This window comes from Gossypium arboreum, chromosome 12 (assembly GCF_025698485.1).
Source record: "Gossypium arboreum isolate Shixiya-1 chromosome 12, ASM2569848v2, whole genome shotgun sequence".
In the NCBI taxonomy this organism is placed as follows: domain Eukaryota; kingdom Viridiplantae; phylum Streptophyta; class Magnoliopsida; order Malvales; family Malvaceae; genus Gossypium; species Gossypium arboreum.
The window spans coordinates 71,199,776-71,207,872 of record NC_069081.1 but is presented as its reverse complement, the minus strand read 5'-3'; positions in this window follow the sequence as shown (position 1 = coordinate 71,207,872).

Below are 8,097 nucleotides of genomic sequence, written 5' to 3'. Positions count from 1 at the left end.
GTAAAATGAATTAAAATACAAAATTAAAAGCCAATTTTGCTCATCTTCAACCCCATGGCCGAATATAGCAAGGAGAAACCATGGCTATGGTTTTCAAGCTTCAAGCTCGATTGTAAGTCCGTTCTAGACTCGTTTTAATGATTTTTACGTTTTTGGAGTCCCAGAGCTCGATTTAGCTTATGCTAGCAATAATTTAACCTAGGGTTTATATTTGGAAAAATACCCATAGGTGAAATTTGTGTATTTTAGTGTTTTATGATAGAATATGAGGTTTTAAATTATGTTAGACAACTTGTGCTACTCGGTTTTAAGTGAAAACGAGCAAAAAGGCTTAATCGGTAAAAATACCTAATAGTCATAAGTACATGTTAGAGTGAGAATTTGATGTTGCCATAGAAGGAAAAATGATCAGCATGTCATAAAACATAAGAAAATAGGCTGAATTTTAATTTACGAGCTTTGGGGCAAAAGTGTAAATATGCAAAAGTTTAGGGCAAAATTGTAATTTTTCCAAAATATGATTTTGGGTCAATTTGAATAATGTGAGTCCTAATTAGACTATATTTTAAATGATAGAGCAAGGAAAACTGAAATTCAGGGCTAAAATGGGGAAAATACCAAGTTGTGGACGAAATGGTAAAAATAGCCATTTTCGCATACGAGGTAAGTTCATATGTAAATGTTGGTAACATAGTTATTATTTTAAATTTTTAATGTTTTTAAATGATATGATAATTATTATGAAATATTATACTTGTGATAATTGTTTGATAATATGTCAAATTATGTGATATACTTGGAAAATGTGAAATACTACCAGTATCGGTATCGGCATTCCGTAGAAGATGGTTGAGACACATGATTGGGAAAAAGGTCCCGTTGAACCTTAGGAATGGATTAGGATACAAGTGACATGTCACTGGGATATTTGGGCATCCGAACTCGTTGAGTTGAGTCCGAGTTCACTTATGGATGCGAATGTCAGAACTCGTTGAGTTGAGTCCGAGTTCGTGAGATGTAACTAGGCATCCGAACTCGTTGAGTTGAGTCCGAGTTCACTTATGGGCGGGTTACATGGTAGCTTGGCTACATATGTGGCACTTATGTGCAAGTTATCCATGTATCCGAATTATATTCCAATGTGTTCAACGGGTAAAGTTCTACTCAAATGGAGGAATACTCAAGATGAAAGGGACGTATTGGTAAGTGTTGTGAAATGGATACTTTGAACAGGTATGTACTTAACCCTCGGGTTGAAAACTTCGATATAACAAAAATATGGTAAGATGATAAATGAAAAGGTGATATGAATGTCTTGGTGATGATTATGCAAATGATGTTTTATGTTTGCTTATATGGTTATGTTACTTGCTATTTGCATGTGAGCTTACTAAGCATTTATGCTTACTCCTCCTTTTCATTCCTTGTAGTGTTGACAAGCCAGCTCGGAAATCGGAAGCGGTCGAGCCACGCTCACACTATCCGTATACCATCTTGGCATAATGGCTTGTATATTTTGAGTATGGCATGTATAGCATTATAATCATTTTGTATATATGGTCTTATGATATGGTTATTGAGTGGTATGGAAATAGAAATGCTTGGTAATGATTAGCCATTGGAATGGCTAATCATGATCATATTTGGTATTATGTATGTCAAATTGCTAGCTAATCCATGGAATCCATGAAATAGGTAAAATTTACCATAAAATAGATTCAGACAACAGCAGTGACGTGAGTTTGAAAAATCACTAAACATAGTAGAAATGGAATTAAATAATGAATAAGTAATGGAATCGAAGCTTGATGAGTCTATTTTCATATGGAATAAGCGAAACAGGTATATGAGCTATATTTTATGAGATGTTTAAATTTTTGTGAAACAGGGCCAGAGCGATTTCTGGATCCCCTGTTCTGACTTTGGAAATTCACCATAAATTTTACAAAGATAATTAGAAGTCATGCTTTATATGTACAGATTCCTTATTGAGTCTAGTTTTATTAGAGATAAACGGCATAGTCATTGAAGCTCTGTACAGGAGATATCTGATTCGTAATACACAGAGGTCAGAGTAGTTGAACCCTGAAACAGGGAGACTTTAACTAATAAACTGTACTAATTGGCCCAACCAAAATTCTAGAAAAAATTAGTAGATATATATATGAGTCTAGTTTCAGGAAAAATTTACGGAATTGGATTTTGAGTTTCGTAACTCGAGATATGATTTTTAAAGCGACTGTGATGCAGTTAGTCAGCTTGTCTGGAAATTTTAAAATGAATTGTATGAGCTGTTTAATTAATGAATTAAGTCCGTTAACACCTCGTGTTCGACTCCGGCAACGGTATCGGGTATGGGGTGTTACATGGAAGGTTTAGTTGAACCTGAGCAAGAACCGAGGCAGAAGATATGGCGAACAAAGGTAAGGTTAAGGAAGACAAAAAAGAACAAAAGTCGATTGTCAAAATAGTACAAACCTTGAATGCCATATCCTAACGCATCAAAGAGAGACCACACAAATGAACAATATGGTAACTGTCTTAAACTTCTTAAAAATTTACACATTAACTTACCGTTTGTTGAAGCTCTTTCGCAAATGTCAAATTATGTCAAAAATTTAAAAGATCTACTAACAAACAAGAGGAAGATAGACGACTTGTCAACTGTGGTACTCAACGTAGTTTGCTCGGCCATTCTCCAAAATAAACTACCCAATAAACTAAAAGATCCAGGGAGTTTTACTATTCCTTGCCTAATTGGTAGTTTAAATATTGATAATGCTTTGGCTGATTTGGGGGCTAGTATTAATGTCATGCCCTATAAAATGTTTAAACAACTTGGTCTTTGGAAACCCAAACACACTTGGATGAGTATTCAATTAGCGGATATAACCATTAGATATCCTAGGGGTATTATTGAGGATGTACTCGTTAAAATTGATAAATTCATATTCCCCGTTGATTTTGTAATTTTAAACATGGATGAGGATAGTGAGGTACTTTTGATCTTAGGTCAACCATTTTTAGCCACTGCTAGGACTATTATTGATGTTGGTACGGGTAAACTCGTGCTTCGTGTAGGTGATGAAACGATTACTCTCTAAGAACGTGATTCTGTGAGAGTCTTTAGTGATTGAGATGATTTTAAATGTTCTGTAAATGTTAGTAACTATGTGTCTCAACCTTCTTTGTAGGAAATCCCTGTGAAAACATAATGAAGCCATTTTTCAGTCAAGGCGACAGAAACAAAACAACATATGAAGAGCGAATGGTGCAACTTGATGAGCTAAATGAATGGCAAACGCATGTCAAGGAGAAATCAAAAAAACACGATGAAGAGCCAAGTTGACGCCATGATGAGCATGTAAACAGAACAAACCAATTTAAGGTTGGGGGAAAAATACTACTAGACAAATTAGATCCACGAATCTACCTTTCAAAGATTAAATCAAATAGATTGAACCCATTTATGGTACTGAATGCCTTCCCATACGGTACAGTCGAGGTAACTCATTCTGAGTTCGACACATTTAAGGTAAACAGTACTCGACTGAAACCTTATCTTGGTAAAATACATGATAACGAGAAAAAGGAGCTTCAGCTCTGTGAACTACAGTGATCGTACGCATACAAGGTAAGTTGAGCTTAAATTTTAAATAAGCGCTTCTCAGGAGGCACCCCGAGTGTTTAATTTCTACTAATTCTTTTAGTTTTATTGTATGCTAATTTAAAATTAAATCAATTAAAAATAATAATAATATTTTTTACCCATACAGCCAGGATACACGGACATGTCCCAAGCCGTGTGCACATCAGGGTAATCGACAGTGAGTCACACGTTGTTAAAACATAGTTGTGTAGGTCACACGACCTGGACACACGGGCGTGTCCTTAGTCGTATGTATCCTGGGACTTAATTTTTCCAAAATTCAATTGTTACACGGCCTAGACACACAAGGGTGTCCTAGGCTATGTAAATACTAGAGCTAATCTTTTAACTTTAATTTAAAGTAAAAAAGTTACACGAACAAAAGACACGACCGTATGCGAGACACGGCCTAACACATTGACATGGGAGAAACGAAGGGAGATCACACAAGGCAGTGTGAAGGCTGGGCTTCTTTTTTTTATTACACACAGCCTAAAAGAGTGTCAAACGAGCATGTGACACGGGCATGTAGCCCAACACAGGCCTATACACGATTGTGTCACCCTTTTTAACCCAAACCCTAAAAGTTTTCTTTCACTTTGTCTTCTTCCTCACCTCCTCCCTCTCGCCATCACTTATCCAAGCTTTCCACCACAGCCCCCAACAGCGCCGTCAAGCCTCTCCTTCACCAAATCAGCCTCTTTATCGCATCTCCACTGCACAAACCCCCCGAACCCCCATGCCCTCATCCTTTTTTTTTCTTCTTCTTTCTTTTTCTTTTCCCCTTTTTCCCTTCCTCCCTTCTTCAACCCACCACCATCCACCACTACCACCCCCAAGACCATGCGCACTGATTGCCACAACTCCTTGGGACCAGTTATTCTCCATCATCAAGCCCACCTACTCGGAGCTTACTCTCGAGTTTTGTTCGACATTCTTCTTTTAGCACGTGATGCCGAACCATGATGAATCGAGCACTATTAATTTCAAAGCTATATTAGAACTCTATACTAAGGAGTTCATGAGCGCCGAAGGGTTCATCACTTTATACCAACACATCCACTATTCGCCTTCTTTATGCTAGGCAGACCTTACTACGAGCACGATGCCCTATGACGCGAGTCGATCGAAGGCGGGCCTTGCGCTATATTCATGCCATCTTAGCTCACACTTTGACTGGTCGGATAGAGAGCACCAACATTATCAGTACAACCGATGCCTTTTTTTGTGGAGCATGGGCACGGGGCACATTTTCGATCTTGCCTAATTCTACACCCTAGTTTGTCGCCATCAGACAAAGCGCAATAGGAAGGGTCCTATCTGCTTAAGCCCTTACGTGACTCACCTCGCATGACACTTCGACCTCCTCGACACTCTAAAGTAGTCTTCCTCCTTTACATTAGTTGGACAGATAACCCTGCAGGGGTTATCGAGTATTAATCACATGAGGATGATCGAGCGACTACATGGACTAGATCCTTCTCAATACCGATGATCTCATTCTGACCCTCGAGATGAACATGAGGACTTCACTGATGATGTCTCCTTCCACCACGACTATTCAACTCATCATCCATATCAAAGTCACCATCAAACTACTTTTGCTACCACATTAGCGAATCTCTCTAAGCGGTTTACTCATTTCGAGCGGCACTGTTTTGAGCGGTTTGACAGTATTGATGCAACTTTGCAGCAGATCTATTAGCACCTCCACATATCTTTTTCAATGCTGGCGCCTCACGACCTCGATGCCTCCGACGATGATGATCACTGATTTTATTTCTTTTATTTTTATTTTTTATTTTTGCTTTTAGTTGTTTTCTTTTTATTTTTCTTAGACTTCTTTCATTTATTATCTTTTGAACTATGTTTTTATCTTTATGCTTATTTCTATTCGAATTTGTAACATCTTAATCTCTTCATTATTTGTATTTATTTTCTTATTAGTTTGCTCAGAATCATGCACTACATTTAGATTTGCCTACAATTCCAATTTTTATCATTATGGCGATTTCATTCAATATTTAAGGCAATTTCAATTTTCTCCCTCTCTTATGATATTCTGCTTATACTGTACTTATATTTGTTTGTACATTGAAGACAATGTACACCTTAAGTGTGGAGAGGTTATTTATATAATGATTAGAAAATCCCTGAATTATTTCTTGTATTTAAGTAATTTTCTCATACTTCCATTAGAATGAATTTTTGTCAGTTTGGGGTTTTTGCTAATGTGTTTTGGATTAATTTGTAGATATTTGTGCATTGCTTGATTTAAACTTTAAGGCATGAGAGAATCAAGCATGAAAAGTTATTTTTCACAAAAAAAAAATTAGGTTATTTCCCTGAATTGAGGTATTATCTTAAAGTTTTAAATTTGCAAGTTTGACATCAAAACCATGATTTTTGGTAAGATTTTGAGCCTATAAAGCATACATTTTTCATACTTGATTTGTTATTCTAGAACTTGCTTCGATTATGCATGTCGAGACCACACCTTTGATTTGATATACTGAGATGATAAAGGCACTTAGGTTTTAACTCACTTATCCCATAAAAAGCCTACCTTTTTAATTAACCCTTAATGAACCCCGTTGAGCCTAACACACCATTTCTTGATTAACCTGTTAATGTTAACCCATGACCCATTTTTTTCGTTGTGACTTTTTCCCATTTTATTGACTCCCTTTTTGCCGAGATTTGATTTGGTTAGTTGTCTAACTATGTTCTTTTGTTTGAATTGTTGAATTTTCTTTCTTGATTTTTATTGTTAAAAAAAAAGATATCAAAAAAAATATTGATTATTAATTAGTTATTTGTTGATTCAGCTTGAAAAGTTAAATTAATATTTTAAGAAGAAGCTCATTTTTTATTCCTGTTTATTCTTGATTAATGCACTTGTTTTTAATTCAGCATTTGTTTATTTTTTTTAGTTTGGTAATTTATTAACTTGATCTCGATTATAACTAACTTTTCTGGACTTTCTCCATACCCTTAACATAAGCCTCATTACAACCTCTTAAAGACCTTTTGATTAGCGTGTCATATCATTTTATAGTGGTGGAGATTTGATTTTCAAGCAAGCCTATTGTCGTAACCATTTTTTTTAAAAAACGGGGATCGACTTTGATTTTGAAAGTGAAAATTAAAACGGGAGTCGCCACCGATCTTTATTGGATGTGATCGGATCACCCTTGTTTTAATAAAACATTTTAGTTTATTAGAACGACATTTTGGTCCAGGAATTTGAGAAAACGGGTTCGGGAGTCGATTACATACGAGGAAGGATTAGCACCCTCGTAACGCCCAAAATTGGTACCTAATTGATTAATTAATGTCTTAATATCGTAAATGGAAAAGTTTTAAAATAAATTTTGAAATACGATCCCTTTTTAAGAATGTCGAGTTTAAAAGTGCTTTAATTGGATCAAAACGATTGCTAAAGATTTCCTCGTCTCGAGACATCAGAGAATCACATCCCGTAAATTAGGACGCGATACCTTGAACTTCCGAGCGCAAGTTTATCTTTAATTTTAATTGAAATTTCATGTGTTCTTAAAACTCGAACGGATATTTGGCTATTTAGAATCAACGAGAGAATCGAAACCCCGTAAGTTAGGGCACAATTCTTCGGTGTTCCAAGACGCGAAACATTGTCTTATTTTCAAGGATTTTTTTTTGTTTTAAATTTGGATCTAAAACTTTTAGTGAAGTATTTAAGAGGTACGTTTAGAAACAAATCACGATGAATAATTAAAATGATGAAACAAAAATGTACCATAAAAAGGTCATAATATTAAAATGTTTGGGCATGATTAGAATGACAAAGCTTTACGAATCAATGTATGAAACATATAGACCACTCAATGAATAGGTGAGCAGGCTAAACGTATATAGTATTAAGCATGTATATTTTAAAATAGAAATAATATATAAATAACATGAATAATGAATAGATAAATAACATAACATGGTAAGCGAATAAATGAATATAAAATGCAAAGTATTGAATTTAGAACATAAAACATGTAAGGGTATGATAAACGGACAAATAAGACCAGATGTAACAAAAGTATAATCATTTGAAATCCAAGCATAATGAGTTTGGATTTAACCGATTTCAAAAATGGAATTTGGAGTTAAGAAATGTATAAAGTAGTTTTCCTTTATAAAAATAATGATGTAAATGAATTTTGAAGTGCATAACATACAAAATAATTTAAACCAAGTAATGTATATGAAACTTTAAATAGATGATATATACAATAAAAGGCCCAATATAAATAATATATGAAAGGGATAATGATATATGAAAAAGTTTTAAATAATAAAATATATAAAAAATTTCTTTTAAATATATACATAATAGATTTGAATGGAAATGTATATATGTACATACATATATGTAAATTGGTTTAAAAGAAAAAGACAAATCGTATATATAAGAT